At 36.8% G+C, this 19301-nt stretch overlaps 1 long non-coding RNA gene across 1 annotated transcript in view; it reads left to right on the forward strand.

Moving 5' to 3' along the window:
• Window positions 1-18815, forward strand: part of LOC117796464 — a 42066-nt gene extending 23251 nt beyond the window's left edge. Inside the window, exon 3 of the long non-coding RNA XR_004620991.1 lies at window positions 18589-18815. This is a non-coding gene — a long non-coding RNA (uncharacterized LOC117796464). The remainder of the gene's footprint in view (window positions 1-18588) is intronic.
• Window positions 18816-19301: the final 486 nt, after the last annotated feature.

Consider the following 19301-nt stretch of genomic DNA (forward strand, 5'->3'; position numbering starts at 1 on the left):
GGTCTCTCTCCTGGATGATGGCTCTTAAAACTCTTGGAGCTATGGATCCTTTGAAACTGATGAAATTCATTTGCGTATACCCAAAACTGTATATAAAATTAATGTTGAGGGTTCATAGATTGTTTGAAACTTGTCCATGAATCATACAGAGTTCTGTGGATCTAGAGAGAACAGTCTTTGCTCTAAGATTTGCTTTGAGTTGGGTAGTTAGCAGTCTGATCCCCAGAGTAAACTTTGGCTCAGTGGTGGTCCACTTTGGAAGATGGTAGATAGCAGTAGAAGGATTTAGGCAGTGCTGACATGTGAAGCTCAGGAAGCATCAGAATGAGTTCTCCAGATCATCACATTATGCCAAACCACACTCCAGAGTACAGCTGAGAACAGAGGGGGCAGGGTTTCAGCTCTCCATAAATGAACAGTTTCAAATAGTTAACCAGGCTCAGAATCCTCACTAAATAGGACAGCCCTAATAGAACTATAGTACTAAGCCCGAAATTGAGGCAAATCTAGCCTGGGTGAACCCAGTAGGGATTTGAATACTATATGCTACTTGGACGGCCCACTGGAGCTAAGGGCTTATGGTTGCCAAATGGCAAACATTCTGCAACAAATGAAATTTGCAGGCATCAAGGAGGTTCTTTTTGTACTTCATGCCCTGTTTGTAATTACCTTAGGAATTTTTAGAGCTAAAACCTGTGACTGACAATCAGAGACTGTAGTTTGAGTATAGCTAAAAATGTGAGATAGAGTTCATGGTGCCTGTACATTTTATTTCTGGACATGAACTTGGACTGAAGTATGTGGAAGATATTGCAGTAACAATACATTTACATTACTGTTATTGTAAATAACATTTACCCTTTACATAGAAGGCCACACATAAAGCCACTTTGTATAGAAATGGTATCTTAAACACTGCTGTTCTCCATGGGCCAAGGGCAGATTAGAGCCTGTTGTATTATGTGGTTTCCTAGCAGACTGTCTGAATCAACCCAGTTGTTAAGCATGACCATATTTTTTCTCTTCCAAGTTAGTAGTTGAGGCTGTTTTAAGAACACATTTATTATTTGGTATTTTTTTCCTTCCTGTTAATGGCTTGCACCATCAGACTCATCCATCCCCCTGACCGTGGCCTGATTCAGTGTGTCATCTGGCATAGCCACACCTGCCACATTTCAGCCCTGCTCTGTCATGCAGAAAAGTCCAAGCAACATGCTGTTTAAATGGAGCCATGCTGGCAGTTTCCGTTCATTCAAATAACATCTGTGAGACTGCATGGATTAACATTCAGATGACAGAAAGCTTTTTTTTTATTCAAATAAACAGATATGGACTGGTTCATTTTATCCATGGGCAGCCACTAGAGCAGACTCACATCTCCTCATTGGCATAAATCAGTAACTATTATTTTACTAATGGTTTTACATCTAGCCTGCCAATAAATTTAGGCCAGGGTCCTAGGACCCTTATGGAGAAAACTTCACTGAATGTGCAAGTAATACTGTGTTTCTTATTATTGGGATATTGCTCTCAACTAAAAAACTTAATCAAGTGTCCCATCTGATCACTGCACTGAAAGAATCTACTTTTGAAACTGCTAGGTTTGCTCAAACTCATCCACATACCTGTTTCATTATTCAAGAGGATGGGCTGTAAGGCATTGTGTATGTTAGAATGACAGTCACATGTCAGGGATTGCTTTTGGTCAGTCAGATAACTATTACATGACCTGTGACCTTGAAGAAGACTGAGGGGGATGGTGGAGGTCAATATGCAGAGCACAGGTGTTTCTAGTTTTTTCTATTTTGGGAGCTGATGATAGCTTTATCTCCACATTAGAGTTTGGACACCTTGCAGAGAGCTGCTCATCAGCAAGTGTAGACCTAAGGACAATTTACAGAGCACCAGTCATAGAGAAGATGGCTTTATGTAAGCTGCTTATTTGTGTTGCATAGGACAGGTAGTCTTAGTGAGTGAAGAATTGCTTTCTTATCGTTGTAAGTGCTGCATCATATATATAACCCTAGACACAACCCTGGAGTCCATTGCTTTTAAACTCTCTTTTCCTGGGCCGTACCTAGAAAAAATTGGAAGGTAGAGTAGTGTCTGATGCCTTTCCTGTTCTTTGTTTCCACTCCTAAACCTTTCTCCCCTCAGATACTCTTGGTGTCTAATGTCCCCTTTCTTTCTTATCTCCATTAAAGCCTACATCTTGTTAAAAAAAAAAAAAGAATGATATCCACATCCACATTAAGTTTAAAAAATAGCCGATTGCTGACTTTTGATTTACCTGAAGCAAACAATAAAACTGGACAAAATACATGAAACAGTGGTTTTCAAGACATCAGATGAAGGACAATAATCTCTGAGAAATGGGAAAAAAATGGCTCTAACTTGCTACATGAGAGAGTGCCACGCTGTGGTGTGCTGGGAGGAGGGCAGGGCCTACGTGTAGCCTGGTGGACTTTAAGTCGAGAAAAATGATGTTTTTGGTTATCTTTATGACTGGGGATGCTGTAGACGTCTAGTGGTCAGCAGTTGATGAAACAGTCCTGAATACCAAGGAACTTTTCCAGCCAAACTGTGTGCCACTGAGGAGAAACACAGATAGGTGGTCTCTGCCAAGAATGCTGAGGCGCATTAGGGAATACACAAGACTTTCTAGTGTAATGACACAGAGATGCTGAGGACAGAACAATTTCTGAAAACGTGAGAATGATTTAAAGAAGAAAATATTATGACATGGCATGTATTTCGACCAATCTGAAGGCTTCAGGGAGGATTTTGTTTAGGATATTGTAAAACCCTGTGATCCTGAAACACCCTTTCACCAGTAATACATTCTGATCACCTTTGAATTTTAATTTCATCTTGGCATTGCCTTTTGTGAACGGTTGTCTTTAAATAAAGAAACATATGGTTTTAATGTGGCTTCATGAACCCAGAGTCCTATTCCCGCAGATGAAATGGCACTTGAAGCCAAGTGCAGCCTGCCCACCTCAGAGCATTCTAATCATTAATTATAAGTAAACATCTTGCCCTCTTGGTGATAAATGAAAAGAAGCAACTCGTCCTATTTAATGACCATTAATTATGAAAGCAAAATCATAATTATGCCAGAAAAACAAATCTTTACTTTCATAGAATAACATTATTTTGTCTTACAGTTTATTAACATAGCTAGAAATTAATACTTGCATGTTAACAGATGATTGACCTATTCAAAAATTTAGTTTTATAAAGAGCTTGCCGTTGCTGAGGAGAATTGAATATAACTGTTGGCATTTTACTTCCTTTGCTCCATCAATGCTCTTTGAGTGTGTTCTATGGAGAGGAGTAGAGCCAGGTGCTGAGACACAGAGTGAACAAGACAGCCACTGCCTTTGCTCTCTTCCCTGTTTAAATTACTGTCAGTTCATAAAAGTGAAGTGGTTGGAGCTGGAGAGGGTGCTTCTAAGTGGGTTTAGTGTTGAAAAGATGCAGAGAAAGAATTACTGTGGAGTAGAGTGGGCGTTGGAATCTGGGGGACAGCTCTGGCACCAGTAAATGACTCGGAGCAAATCGCATTACCCACTGGGCATCAGTTCCTTCATCTGCAAAATGAATGAATTGCTCTTTGATCTCAAAGGGTTTTTTCAGCTTTAATTTATGAATGGAGGAAATTTGCTCTTTGGCATGAGGGATGGGCCTTCCTCCCAAAGCAAAGTTATATGCTGAGCCGAGACCTTACTTTTTCCTCGCCTGATGATTCTCTTTCTGCTACACCCTGTTGTACAGAGCAAGATGACAGAGTGGCTGAAATCATGGACTTTTCATTCTTTTCTCCTGATCTTTTTGCCTTAGGTGAGAATTATGGTTGTCTTAGATCCCTCAGGAAACTTTTCAGAAGGCTGAGGGCTCTTTAGTTCTGATGATTATTTATTCAGTACAATGCATGGACAGGCCCAATGTTCTTAATACTTGATTTATTGTAATGAACTCTGACAGCCTGACTTGGCCTAACTTACTACATTTGTAGTTTTATTGAGTGTCTTTCCTGTTATTCTGGTTTATCATTGATGTCCTACAGTTATTAATATAAAAGCTTAGAAAAATTACTTTCATATTTTCATCTGGAAGCAAGTAGAATAATAGCATTATTTATTTGCCATGGCAGTACTTTAAACTATGTCTAAGACATGGTAAACATTCAGTAAATGATAGCTGCTATCCTTTTTCTGATTACTCGTTTAAAAATGTTTTAATGTTTGTTAGGGTAAATATGCCCTCATTATTTTACTTTTCAAAAAATTGTTGGCTATGACTACTGAATGTTCTTACAGATGACCTTTAGCATGCTTTTTTTTAAGACCCAAAGGAGGTTAGGGGGAAAGAATGGTACTGTCATATTTACAGCATAATTTTCCCTCTGTTTCAGTTACCCATTGCTGTGAAACAAGCCACCATAAAATTTAGCAGTTTAAAACAAGACCGGTTATTTCTCACAATTCAGTGGGTTCACTAGGCAGAGTTGGGCAGTTCTTCTGCTCCATGTGGTGTAGGCTGAGGTTGCCCATGTCGTCATATTCAACTGGGAGCTCTGCTGCATTTGGGCTAGAAGGTCTGAGAGGGACTTTCTCACGTGTTTGGAGCCTCAGTGCTCACTGTTGCTTAGGTGCCTTACGTCTTGTCCACATGGCCTTCCTCTCCAGCTAGCTAGTTCCGACTTCCCTTCTAGCATGGCAGCATGCTTCTAAAACTGCAAAGATGGGAGCCACGGCTGTCTTAAATCCTGGACTCAAGGCTGCAAACATCACTTCCACAGCATTCTAATAGTCAAGTCAAGTTACATATTTAGTCCAGTTTCAAAGAGTGGAGAAAAATTTCTACTTCTTGATGGAAGACGTAACATACCCATTCAGGGAGGGGAGAGTTCGATGGTGTCTAGTAATGAGCCAGAGCCAATGTTGATTAGCATGGCAGCAGTCAGGAGAAAATGCTGGACTTGGTGCAAAAGAGAGGGAGACAAGCTGGCACTCATTGAAACCTCTGTACCTGTCACTGCACATTACTATTGTCAGTTTCAAAGAGCAACGGCTGCTGCTTCACTTCGACCTCCCAAATGCTGTTCAGATATTTCTTTTGGTCAATTCTTTTGGTCAGAAGCATACAGAAAGGAGGAATCTAGGAACATAGCTTTAGCTTAACCTAGTTGAAAATGTAATGATCCAGTGCACTAGTTAAGAATGTGGCTTATCTCTCTATTCATTCAAGTCCCTGTTTATACCATTTGAATTCTGTGATGTGTTTTATAGTTTTGTTCATATAACTCTCTTCATATTATTCACATGTATTAATGAGGTTTCATTGTCTTCACTATCTTCACTGCTTTTGTGAATGGCATTCCCCCCTTTTTTTGTTGTTGTTTGTTGTTGTTGATTGTTGTTAGTATTTATGTAGCACTTTTCAAAACAGGTTATTGAAATAATTAGTTCTCATAACCCTTCCATCAACACAATTGTATTTTGTAGACAAATAATCATGTGCAGACATTGAAAGTTTCACTTTCTTCTTTCCAAAATTTAAAACATACAGTTTTTGGGGCGCCTGGGTGGCACAGCGGTTAAGCGTCTGCCTTCGGCTCAGGGCGTGATCCCGGCGTTATGGGAGAGCCCCACGTCAGGCTCTTCTGCTATGAGCCTGCTTCTTCCTCTCCCACTCCCCCTGCTTGTGTTCCCTCTCTCGCTGGCTGTCTCTCTGTCAAATGAATAAATAAAATCTTTAAAAAAAAAAACATACAGTTTTTAAGTCTGGATACACTGGTTAGCACTGCTAAGGAGGTGCTATATTTGAGATTCACTTCCTAGGGTTCCATGAAACTCAAGAATACACAAAAATAAATTTATTAAAGAACTTACCAGTGTCACTGCCATGTGAGATTCTGTACTCAATGCTGACACAGTACAACCTGTAATCATAAACATCTATTTTTCTGACTAACATTGTTCAGGCTCCAGAGAAATGCTTCTCCCCAACTCTTGGTCAATGCCCTTGAAACAAAAGCTGATAAAAAGTTCTGGAGATTGTGCTACTGTGAAGGTCTGTGGATTGAACCACTGCTGACATTGGTGATGGACCCTATTTTGGAACAGAAGAAGTCTTTGAACAACAGAAAGGCTTGGGTCATGGAAAAGACATATTCATTAACTCAAAAAAATCCTTTTTGTCATATAGCATGGATATAATAGAATTTTGTGTGCATCCATTTTCTTGCTTCCCTTTATGTTCTAATTCAGTTTTAGAGTGCTTATGAATTATCACAACTTCTGCTACAGTTGAGCTTGGCAACTGGGGAACATTTTGCAATATTAAACAATTGTTACTTTAAATTTTGCAATACATGTAGATCTACGTATAATGTATGAAAACTAATACAATTCTTTACTATATGGATCCGATGTTGCTTCAGTGATGGTGAAAATTTCAATGTAAGTGCTATAAACTGACAATGAAAGTAAATATTTTGTAATATTTTCTGTAATGATAGTTTATAATATGTGACCCATTATAATGTTTGAACATAATATAGAGAATTCATGGACATTTGTGAATCCAAGCATTGCTTTAGGATGTTTTACTATCCTTTCAGTTGCTGCTGTCGTAGCAAAATGAAGTTTCTCCAAATTGAAATTGTCCAAAAAATTATCAGAGATATACGATGATTCAGGGAAGGTTGTCTAATTTGGAGTTACTGTTAATAGAACACAAGATACGTTATAGTCTGGACCATAAGAGCCTAATTATTGATTTCATTGAAATTAACTAAGAATGAATTTATGGAATAAATCTGTAATGATTTATATTCTGTTTATATTTTTATTACTCATATGTCTACATCCCATCAACAGAATATGAAGATAGGTGCACTTAGTTAAATCTAGCCATCTTTGATATTTTGATGACCTTTTAATCATTTAAATTTTTTTTTGTTATTAGGGATGATAAGTAGGTGAAACCAAAAAACAGATTCTAGGTTATGAATGTACTTGTGAGTCCCCTTCAATACATGACTGTAATGCTCTGTTGGGAAGCACCCTAAGATGGTGGGGGACCTCACTACTTGGAGAGGAGTATTTGTCAAGTTATGAGAAAGAACATATTTTAATTACTAGCTTTTGGGCCTGATTGTGATTTTTTAATTAAAAAAATCAATATAATTGGCATATAACATTACATTAGTTTCAGATGTACAACATGATTTGATATTTTTATATTATGAAATGATCACTACAATAAATCTAGGTAACACCTGTCTCCATAAATAGTTACAAAATTTTTGTGTGTGAGAACTTCTAAGATCTACTCTCATAGCAACTTTCAAATATGCAATACAGTGTTATTAACTATAGTCACCATGCTGTACATTACAGCTCCATGGCTTATAACTTACAATATAACATAACTTATTTTATAACTAGAAGTTGGTGTCTTTTGACCTTCTTGACCCATTTTGCCCAACCCCTGACCCCAACCTCTGGCAGCCACAATCTATTCTCTGTATCTGTGATTCTTTTTAAGATTACATATATAAGTGAGATTGTATGATATTTATCTTTTTCAGTCTGACATAGTTCACTTAGCTCAGTGCCCTCAAGTTTAACCTGTTTTGTTACAAATGGCAAGATTTCCTTTTATTATGGCTGAATAATATTCTATTATATATGTACACCACATTCTCTGTGTCTTAATTCATCAAGGACACTCCAGTTGTTTCCATATCTTGGCTATTGTAAATAATGATACAGTGAACATGGGGGTACATATATCTTTTTGAGTTAGTGTTTTTGTTTTCTTTGGATAAGTAACCAGAAGTAGAATTGCTAGATCATATGGTAGTTCAATTTTTAATTTTTTGAGGAACCTCAGTACTGTTTTCCATGGTGGCTGCACCAATTTATATTTCCAACAGTGCGCAAAGGTTCCCTTTTCTCCACATTCTCAGGAACACTTCTTATTTCTAGTCTTTTTGATAATAATCATTCTAACAAGTGTGAAGTGATGCCTCATTGTGGTTTTGATTTGAACTTCCCTGATGATGGTTTCTTTTGCTATGAAAAAACATTATAGTTTGATGTAGTCCCACTTGTTTATTTTTGCTTTTGTTGCCTTTGCTTTTGGTGTCAAATCCAAAAAATCACCACTAAGACTGATGTCAAGGAGCATACTGCCTTCATTTTTTTCCTAGGGGTTATATGATTTCAGTTCTTGTATTCATATCTTCAGTTTGTTTTGAGTTGATTTTTGAATATGGTGTAAAATAGTGGTCCAGTTTCATTGTTTTATGTGGCTACAGTTTTCCCAACACCATGATTGAAGAGACTGTTCTTTCCCTATTGTATATTCTTGGGTCCTTTATTGTTGTGAATTAATTGATCTTATATGTGTGGTTTTATTTCTGTGTTCTATATTCTGTTCCATTGATCTTTGTGTCTGTATTTGTTCTAGTACCATACTGTTTGGGTTACTATAGTTTTGTAGTATGGCTTGAAGTCAGGGAGCATGATACCTCCAGTTTGGTTGTTCTTTCTCAAGATTGCTTTGGCTATTGAGGGTCTTTTATGGTTCCATACAAATTTTAGGATTGTTTGTTCTATTTTTGTGAAAAATGTCAGTGGAATTTTGATAGGGATTGCAATGAATCTATAGATTTCTTTTAGTAGTATAGGCACTTTGATAACACTGATTTTTAAATTCATGAACATTGAATATCTTTCCACTTATTTATGTCTTCTTCAGTTTATTTCATCAGTGTCTTATAGTTTTCAGTGCATGGGTCTTCACCTCCTTGGTTAAATTTATTCCTACGTATTTATTCTTTTTCATGTAATTGTAAATGGGATTGTTTTCTTTATTTCTCTTTTTGAGAGTTTCTTATTAGTGTGTAAAAATGCAACAGATTTTTGTATATTGATTTTGTATCCTGACAGCTTGATTTTTAACTTCTAATTGTTTAGTAATATAGTACATGGACCTCATTTTGTTCTCTTGTCCCAGAACCTACAAAAGTTAGAAGAAAGCCTGACCAAACCATATTAAATAGTTATGCCAGTTAAATCCCTATTTTGATTCTTACTTTAATAGAAGGGTTTTTATTATTTCTTGGTTTCATATAATGCTGGTTATTTTGCCACTTGGATTTGTTATTTAATTAATTTCTCAGTCAGCCAGAGTATTTCCTTGAGTAAATGTTAGGAAGAATTCATAATTGTTATATGTTCCATATTAAGGAGTATCTGGGAAGGTCTTTGTGTTGTCTCCACATATACTCTCTCACCGGTCTGTTGAATTCTTATGTTACTATCTTTTATTCTAAAGTGTTTCAGTTGTTCTTATATTTGCAAAGGATATACTAATACCGATATGATTTTTTCCTATTTCATTCAGTTCATTCAACAATCACTTATTGTGAGTCTACTGTCTTTGTCTAGTGGGGATAACTTGATTTCTCCTTGCTGGATGTTTATAATTTTGATTTTGAAATATACTTATTTTTATTTTTATGTGTATCTCTTTACCCTTTCCTTCTGAGTTTAGGAGAATTTCTCTAGCTGATCTCATTAATGTTTATGGTATTTCTGAAGTATGTAATCTGCTTTTGCTGTAACTATAATACTTATAATTCAACTCTTACCTTTCATTTAAAAGGAATTTTTCCTGATAGCAGTGTTCTCTCTTTATAGAAACAATGTTCTCTTAAAGATCTTTGAGATTATCAATTGATATTTTAATTGTTGATTAAAAAATCTGTTTCATAGGATAATATTTACTTTATTATTCATTCAGCAAAAATGTATTGAACACACATTATGTGACAGGCATTGTTCTAGGCACTGAGGATATATCAGTGGGCTAAGAGATTCTATATCGATACATGAGCTAAAGGGATTTAAAAATCCCTGCCTTTAGGAAGGTTACATTCTAATGGGGGAGGAAACATTAGTGAGGAACATAATTTTTTGAAGGTCACACAATCATTCACATGTTCAGTGACTTGCTAGAAAGACTCACAGGACTCAGAGGTAGTTGTAGTCACAACTATGTATACAAGTCAGAATATGCAAGGGAAAAGACATATTGCGCAGAGTCTGGAGAATTCCACCATAGCCTTCTGAAGGTCTCTGTCCCACGGGCTGGCATGTCACAGAGTACTTGCTTCTTCTTCCAGCAATGAAATGCAGTAACACATGAGCAATGGGGTTGTTTTCTGCCCAGAGAAGCTCACTTGAGACTCGAGTCCAAAGTTTTTATTATGGGCCATATGTAGTCAGCCACACATTACCAAAATTCCAGACTCTCAGAAGGAAAGCATTTGTTCATCAGTTTAAATCACACTGTTTTCATAAATAGCCTAGGCAAGTAGAGCAGAGCTCAGTACCCCCAGCATACAAATCAACCTTATTAGTAAGTAGAATAGGGTACATTCCAAAATCCAACTTACCAGGCCCAGCCAAGGGCCAGCCCCCCAAGCAGGCCTTTTTAAAGAACAATAACATCAGACCTTCTTTGTGAACAGTTTCCTGCATAATACCAAACAGATAAATCTTATAGTTTAATATAACATGATAAGTGGCATGAAAAAATAGCAGGTCCCCCACTGTTCTCTCTGGAACTTTTTCTAGCATTGACCTTTGTCCCCCCAAAGCTGCCCCAGGACCAGTCCTCACACCAACCTTCTGAATTATGATTTTTTTAAAAGATTTTATTATTCATTTGAAAGAGAAAGAAAAAGAGAGAGCATGCTTGCAAGCATGAGCATAGTTGGGGGCAGAGGGAGAAGCAGGCTCCCTGGTGAGCAGAGAGCCTGATGCAGGGCTTGATCCTGGGTCTCTGGGATCATGACCTGAGCCAAAGGCAGATGCTTAACTGACTGAGTCACCCAGGTGCCCCTGAATTAGGTATTTGTTTTTGATTTTATTTATTTATTTGACAGAAAGAGAGGCAGCAAGAGATGTAACACAAGCAGGGGGGTGGGAGAGGGAGAAGCAGGCTTCCTGCTGAGCAGGGAGCTCGATGCAGGGCTTGATCCCAGAATGCTGGGATCATGACCTGAGCCGAAGGCAGACGCTTAATGACTGAGCCTCCCAGGCACCCCTGAATTAGGTATTTTTAAGTTAGATTGGAGTTATGGCTGTGTGAATAGAAGGCATAGACCTGGTCTGGGAATGCATTTCAGATCTCTGTTGTGTAGGTCAGTCTGGAATCAGCTGGAGCAGAGACCTCTTTCTTTAACTGGCGACAGAAGCTATTGGAATCTATTATGGCAATTCCCTTTTGAATTTGCATATTTGCATTTAAGAGTGCTTTTTCTTCCAGGGTTGGTAAATAAGTGGCACCTAGAAACACTCTCTGGATAAGAGATGGGCCTGCGAGCGTCCTTCAATAGATGGATTGTAGTGCTGTTTTGGGAAGGACCCTAAGGTAGTGTCCTCACTTACCTGGAGAAGGTGTCGTGATTGACAACTGATGGCTACTGTGGCACTGGTGGAAAGAGTAACCACACTTTCCATGTATTTGGCATTTCTGTCCTAGATCTAGTGAAAGGAATGACTGCAGTTACATTTGCCAGCACTGTTAAAAGCAAATAAAGGAGCTCTTTGGGAACTGGAAAGGAACTAATTCTGATATCCCTCAAATGATACCGTAGAGCCACTGTTACAGAGTCTCCAAGTTGTGTATAGTACCAGCAGCAGCATGAGCTTTCTTGCCATTAGTCCTGAAAGACTCAGTTTCATATAGCTGGATGCGCCATCCTTTAATTGGGGAAGAGGTCCAAGAGCTGCTGCAGTCATTAAAAAATGGCACTGTGCTCAGAGAGAGGCTGGTTTATACTGGTATGGAAGAGATTTGGAAGATGTCGTCAAAGTCCAGAAGCATGGCTGGGATCTGTTCTAGTTAACTATAATTAGAAGGCACTTGGGAGGAATTTGGGTGAGAAAGAGAACCTTAATGGGACCAGATGTTTATGGAAAGCTAAGTAAGTGCTTAACTCTGAAATAATTCTCTGTATGTGTCCTGTGGTATAAGCCCCTTAAGGGCAGGGCCTTTGTTACCTCTAGTCCCAGTTCTTAGCCAAGGCCTCTCTGGGCCCTCGGTATACATTTATTGAATAGCAGCAAGCTCTCGTTGATCAATCTTATGGCTTCTGAAGTCCAAATTAGTCACTTGGTTTAGATGTTTTTCCACATAAGAACTTAGACATATGCTATGGAAAGATCGTTGCTCCCAGGTTAGTGTTTTTAGGCACATCAGTAAATAGTATCATTCTTTTCGAGGTTCTCATTTGAAATCTCTGGAAAATGATGTGTTCCTTCCAGGGAAGTTGTGAGGGTTAAATGAGAAAATTCACAGTTTCCAAAGGCCCTTTGCTGGAACATAATAAATGTTAGTTTCCTTATTTTGTTTCAAACATGACACCTTAGGAAAAAATATAGCATAAACTACAAGATGAGTATAAGGTAATAAAATTCAAAATGGCTTTTGAAGTTTATTAAAGTTGAGTACTCTTGCCTATATAGTTTTGCTGTTTTTTTGTTTGTTTAAATGTAGCTTAAACTAAGAATTAATTCAAACAACTTTTTCAATTAATTTTGGCACAAAGAGAGCTAGTTTGCTCATTATGTTATTACTGTCTGGAATACTGTTTTCTAGTTTAGTTTATGACTTTGGGAAAAGCTTTTTGGTCTGATCTAATGTGCCTTTTGAGAACAATTAGACTTGAGTGGATTTCAGAGAAGTATTCCGTGAATATTTTAACTCTTTTTTAGTTCTGTGCCACTCTTAAAAAAATAAAGACATTGATACATATGTAAATCTTTAAGATGATTATAATCATGTTCACTATCCCTAACATTTGTAGGGTTATCTGAAGATTCTCAAAGTCATTTAAATAGAGTTCTTTCAATTTTTATATCATAGATCTCATGTCCATTTTTTTACTTCCAGGTGGGAAAATACACCATAAGCTGAATGGCAAAGTCTATCGGACTTGCATGGCTTCTGATGGAGTATTTTTATTCCTTAGAACTATCAGATAGGACTAGTTTTTACTGAGTTTCTGGTTTGTGTATGTACCAGACAAAAAGAAGTGAATTATTAAGAAACTAGAAAAGGAGGACTATTCAACTTTAATGGAACTTATTTCCCAAAATTTATAGTTGTCTCCAGAACAGTTACATTATGGAGGGAAAGGCCAAAGTTAATTCATGATCAGAAAGTATACAGTTTGCCTGAATGATATTGTTATTTCATAAATAAATAGAGCACCAAATACTAAAGATTTAAAATTTTTATTAAAAAAACTACTCCCTGGATTTTTTTAGCCTCTAGCATCTATTTTCAATCTGAAATTTTAGCAGTTTGGATACTTATTTGCTCTAATTTTCTTTTTATATATTTGAGAATAATGTTCTTTTTTCTTTCTTCTTCTTCGTCTTCGTCTTCTTTTCTAAAATAAGCCTCTGGCAACATCAGCTTGAACAGGAATATAACAGAAATAAATTGACTTCATATTTAAAAATCTCAAAGGACTTAAGATACAGTTGAAAATGCATTAAAAGAAGGAAGTATTCCTTCAAATATAAAAATGACCAGTTTGAAATTATGCTTTTAAGAAACAATTTTAATGTCATGATGAATTTGAAACAGTTGATATTCTATGGGAATATCTAGAGACTCCTTAAAATGATTGTAAGATTATCTAGTAGGATCTCAGTTTTGCATTAAACTTCTGGAAATTTTAATGAAAACGTCAGTAATTGGAGTCAAAAAATCTTTAAAGATAAAAACCTTTATCACATGTAAACAGAAATTGCATGTGACTTCTGTTATGTTATGCTACAAAGCTTCTCAAAGTTGTCACATTGTTTAAATCCCAGTGAAAGGATTGGAGCCAGCTCAAGCCAAAATTGTAAAATATAGTAGATGAAATTCGTGTTTACTGCCCAGAACTTCCATATTTGGTGGCTTTTTTACATTCTTAATGTGAGTATCCACCAATCCCCATGTAATTATAGATATACAGTGCTTGTATATAGCCCTCTATGTAAAAACCTGCTTGTAGATAAGGAAAAGATAGTAGATAACCCTACGTTTATTTAAACAACTGGAGATTTTTTTGTCTACCTTTGAGAAATTAAAAAAAAAAAAAGCAAGTTTTCTTTGCTGCTATCAGTGTTCACAGAAGGCACGTATCTAAAAATACAAGATCCTACACTTTGCATCAACTCAATAGCTGCTTTCATAATATTGTCATGAATTACTGAGCCAAGAAAAGGCCTTGTACATTACCTAGTCTGGTTCTTTTATTTATGGAGGTGATGGTGGTGGGTGGTTGGTGAGCGGAGAGCATGGACTGAGGCCCAGAAATGATGCAGTTTTGCCAGCCTCACACGTGTAGTGTCAGTGGAAGATTGAAAGCCAGGCTGCCTGGGTGCTCACACAGAGCTCAGCCTTGTGAAAAGCAGTGTATCATGTGCTGATGAAGTGCACACACTCTGGAGTTAGACCTTCTGGGTTTAATTTTGACTCCAGCTCAACCGTTGCTATTTATTTAACCTGTGCCTCAGTACCTGTACCTATCATAGTCTTAGTGAGAAGATTAAATGAACTAAATGAAACTTAAGGTAGCCTGGCACAGTGAGCACTAGATAAGTGGTAATAACATCATGTTGTCTTGGGGAGGCTGGTCTGCTCTGTCTTCTCACCTATATTTAGAATAATTTCAGCGATTAGTAGTTTCAGCCTGTACTGTAGTGTTATATGTTACTTTTTCAGCCCCATTAGAGAGGTTATTCCTGCTGACCCACGACTTGACCCACGGATTAAATGCCATTAGACCCACCATAAAAAGGAGCATTGGGCTATATACCCCTGGTATTTCTATCTATTAAACTGAAGTTCATGTAAGTCAGTTCTTTAAGTATAGGGTAGAGAGCCCTTTGGAAGAATTTTTTCCTGCCTGTTTCCAGGGAAACAGCTATTTAGTTTACTTGAATATTTCCCTAATGAACCCTATTAGGGTGATGAAGTCACACTTGATTTTGTTTCTTTTGCACCTACTAATTGTTGCTGCTGCTGCTGCTGCTGAAACGGCAATAGGCTCTTCAGCCTGCTTGACCGTGAAGACGGCTTAAGTAAATGCGACCAGAACTACCTATTTGTTCTTTCTGGTCTGGTTGGCAGACATTTCATCTCTTCATCTGTGTTAACCCATGACCCTCTTGTTTTAGGAATTATTCAAGTGATTCCAGAAATGTAGTACTGTGATTCCCCCCACCAATGGTTGCGAGTTATAGTTGACATGGATGCTAAATTATTTTAATCTCGACATATTATTAAAAGATGTTCCCATTGTAGACCACCTTGCTGAANCAAGTGATTCCAGAAATGTAGTACTGTGATTCCCCCCACCAATGGTTGCGAGTTATAGTTGACATGGATGCTGAATTATTTTAATCTCGACATATTATTAAAAGATGTTCCCATTGTAGACCACCTTGCTGAATTTTTTTTAAAGAAATACTGCCCCCTTGTGTTGTATAGGATACACTCTTGAATGAGGGTAATTTAAGAAAGAAATGCTTGTAAAATTCTCTTAATTCTCCTTAAGTATAGTAGATCTCACTTAGAAAGAAAGTTAAATAACGTGTATTGTGTATAAGACCTAACGTATTAACAAGTAGTAACAGAAAAAAACCGGGATGCCTGTTTCTTTTATATAGTATTATAGGGAGTGGCATAAAGTTGCATTTTCGAAAGTTTATAATCTATCTTTAGTGAAGTTTCTTTGTGTCTTTGTTTTGGTCTTCACACACCATTTTACCTGGAAGAAATACTACTACTATATTAATTGACTTTTAATAGTGCTTTACAGGTGACAAATAACTTCTGTTCATGTGATCTCATTTAGTCCTCAAGTTAACTGTGTGGGAAGAGGTATTACTATTATTTTCTCCACTTTATAGAAGAAAAAAAATGATCATAAAGAAAGTCGAATAACTTACCTAAACTTACACATTTAGAAAGTGTGATTGGTAAGAACAGAAAATTATAAGTAATGCACCCCCACTTATACAATTAAGGTCTTTTGACCTTAAATGCTGAGTCCTTTCTATTATAAAGCACCAATTGCTAAGACATTCAAAAGTCAGTATAGCAATCATATGCTTAAATTGTAGAATCAGAATTTTCAAACCATCATCAGACTGAGGCTCTGTTACATTTTCACAGCTTCATATTCTATACTTACCTCTTTGATTTATGAAACACAGCATTAGATTGCTGTTCATGTCATTTGGTAAATTTAATTTGTGGGTTAGTCAGCATTGTGTAAGAGTGCCAAAAAAGAAAAAAAAAATCAAATAAGCTCACTTGTGTTCTGTAATTGGAAGTATATTTTATAGTTCAGAGAAATCATTTGAGCTGAAGAAGTTACTCCGAGGGAAATGTACCAATAAAATATGCTAAAATAACATACAAATCAAATATTACATAGCTAAAAGGTGTTTTTTATTTTTCTGTTTTACTTGAGCAATGAATGAAATTCCCATAGTTAAACTTTTCAACAATATGGGAAAAGGAATTAAGAGGTCAAGGATCTTTTTTTCTCCTTGCCAAAATCCCATTTTCTTCTCCAGAAGTAAACACCATTAGCAGTGTGGTATACATTTTTCCAGTCTATTTTCTTTTTAAAAAAATTATTTATTTATTTATATTTATTTATTTGAAAGAGAGAGAGAGAGCGAGCGAGCATGTGTGCGCATGAGCGTGGGAGAAGCGGAGAGAGGGACAAGCAGACTCCATGCTGAGTGCGAGCCAGTCCGGTGGCAGGGCTTGATTCCAGGACCCTGAGATCATGACCTGAAACTGAAATCAAGAGCCGATCAACTAACTAGAGATACCCAGGCGCCCCGCCAGTGTATTTGCTATTCACTTACATGTATTTTATGCATAAAGACAAATAATATATTATTTTTAAGGTCATGTGTAGGATTAATTTGCAAGTATTCTGTTTACTGCTTTTTTCACTGAAAAATATATGGGAGGGGCGCCTGTGTAGCATAGTCGTTAAGCGCCTGCCTTTGGCTCAGGGCATGATCTCGGCATTCTGGGATCNCCGCATGAGCGTGGGAGAAGCGGAGAGAGGGACAAGCAGACTCCATGCTGAGTGCGAGCCAGTCCGGTGGCAGGGCTTGATTCCAGGACCCTGAGATCATGACCTGAAACTGAAATCAAGAGCCGATCAACTAACTAGAGATACCCAGGCGCCCCACCAGTGTATTTGCTATTCACTTACATGTATTTTATGCATAAAGACAAATAATATATTATTTTTAAGGTCATGTGTAGGATTAATTTGCAAGTATTCTGTTTACTGCTTTTTTCACTGAAAAATATATGGGAGGGGCGCCTGTGTAGCATAGTCGTTAAGCGCCTGCCTTTGGCTCAGGGCATGATCTCGGCATTCTGGGATCGAGTCCCACATCGGGCTCCTCCGCTTGGAGCCTGCTTCTTCCTCTTCCACTCCCCTGCTGTGTTCCCTCTCTCGCTGGCTGTCTCTCTGTCACATAAATAAATAAAATCTTTAAAAAAAATAAAAATATATGGGAAATCTTTCCATACAAATGCATATAGAACTTATTTACATTTTTTTAAATTGCTGCAAAGCAATTAATGGTATTACTAGGATTAAATTCTTGCATCATTGGTGATTGTTTAGAATGTTTCTTATTTTTTCACCATTATAAATGATACAGAAATTACTTTTTTCTGCATGTGTCTTAGAGAACATTCATAACTGCTTTTCTAGGATAGATGTGTAAAATTGGAATCACTGTGTCAAAAGGTATACATATATTTAGTTCGATAGATATGGCTAATATGACCTCCAAAAGGCCATTATATGTTTATACTTTGACAAAGCATGTGGGGGAATGTTGCTGCAGGAGAGTGTCTATTCCCAACACTCTCCTCAAAGTTAAATCATTAATATTTTATTTATTGCTAATGGACTGGGTAAAAAATTTTATTTCATTATAGTTTTAATTTATATTTTCCTGATTACTGGTGAGGTTGGGAAATTTAACATCTATTTGTCATATATATTTTTTCTTCTAAGAATTGCTTGTTCATATCTTGATCCCTTTTTCTATCGAATTTTTGGCTTTTCATTACTGACGCATAGGAATTGTTTTTATACTTAGATTTTACTTGTTGTGTTTTATATATTGTAGACTTTTCTTTGTCTACTTTAAAAATAAGGTTTTGCGGTCCTCTTTTGGACAGAATTTATACAATTTTTATATTCAAATGATAGTCTTCTTATAAAGCCTGTGGTTTTGTCTTCCTTTGTGTTTGACATTTCATGACAATAAAAATTTTGTCCAATGTTTTTATAATTTATGGTTTCATTCACTTCCTTTCCCCTCAAATGAATGGCTTATGGTCCAAATAGTATTTATTAAATAGCTTAATATATTCTGTACTGATTTGAATATGGTTCTAGTATCTCAAGATCTAAGTTACAGTAGTTTTTTTTTTTAATTTTTTTAGATTTTATTTTATTAGGAAGAGTGAGTATGCACATCACACATGGCGGGGAGGGGAATGGAGAGGAAGAAGGAGAAGCAGATCCACTGCTGAGCAAGGAGCCCCAAACAGGGCTTGATTCCAGGACCCCAAGATCATGACCTGAGCTGACGGCAGACACTTGACTAACTGAGCCCCCCCAGGTGCACCTCTCCATTTATGTTTTTGGTACAGTTGGTTATCCAATTGTGAAGGAAAGTTAGCTGTTAACCTTGTTATCATACTTAAACTTCAGATGGAATAAAGAGGTAAATGTGAAAGTGATGTGATGTGTCTTTTTATATTCCTTATTAGCATCTTTCTTGGGTATCTTATTTTTGTTCTATTGTCAATGGAACATACTTTTCTGTATTGTTTTATAGTTGATCATTGTTGGTGTATTAGCAATCCATTAATAGTGTTTGTGTTTTGATCTTGTATTGGCCCCCTGTGGAACTCTCATTAATGCTAATTATTTCTCAGCTGATCTGAGAATTAATGATTTCCTCTGCCAATAATGATGTTTGTCTCTTCCTTACAGTCTTTTTATTTTTATTTTTTTCTTATCCCTTATTGGGAACTTCTAAAACAGTTTGTAAAGCAAGGTGGCTAGATGACATTCATGCTCTGTTCTTGACTTTAACAGGAATACTTCTAATGGTTATCATTAAATGTAAGATTTCCTATAAATATACTTC

Source organism: Ailuropoda melanoleuca, chromosome 2 (assembly GCF_002007445.2).
Source record: "Ailuropoda melanoleuca isolate Jingjing chromosome 2, ASM200744v2, whole genome shotgun sequence".
Taxonomy (NCBI): Eukaryota; Metazoa; Chordata; class Mammalia; order Carnivora; family Ursidae; genus Ailuropoda; species Ailuropoda melanoleuca.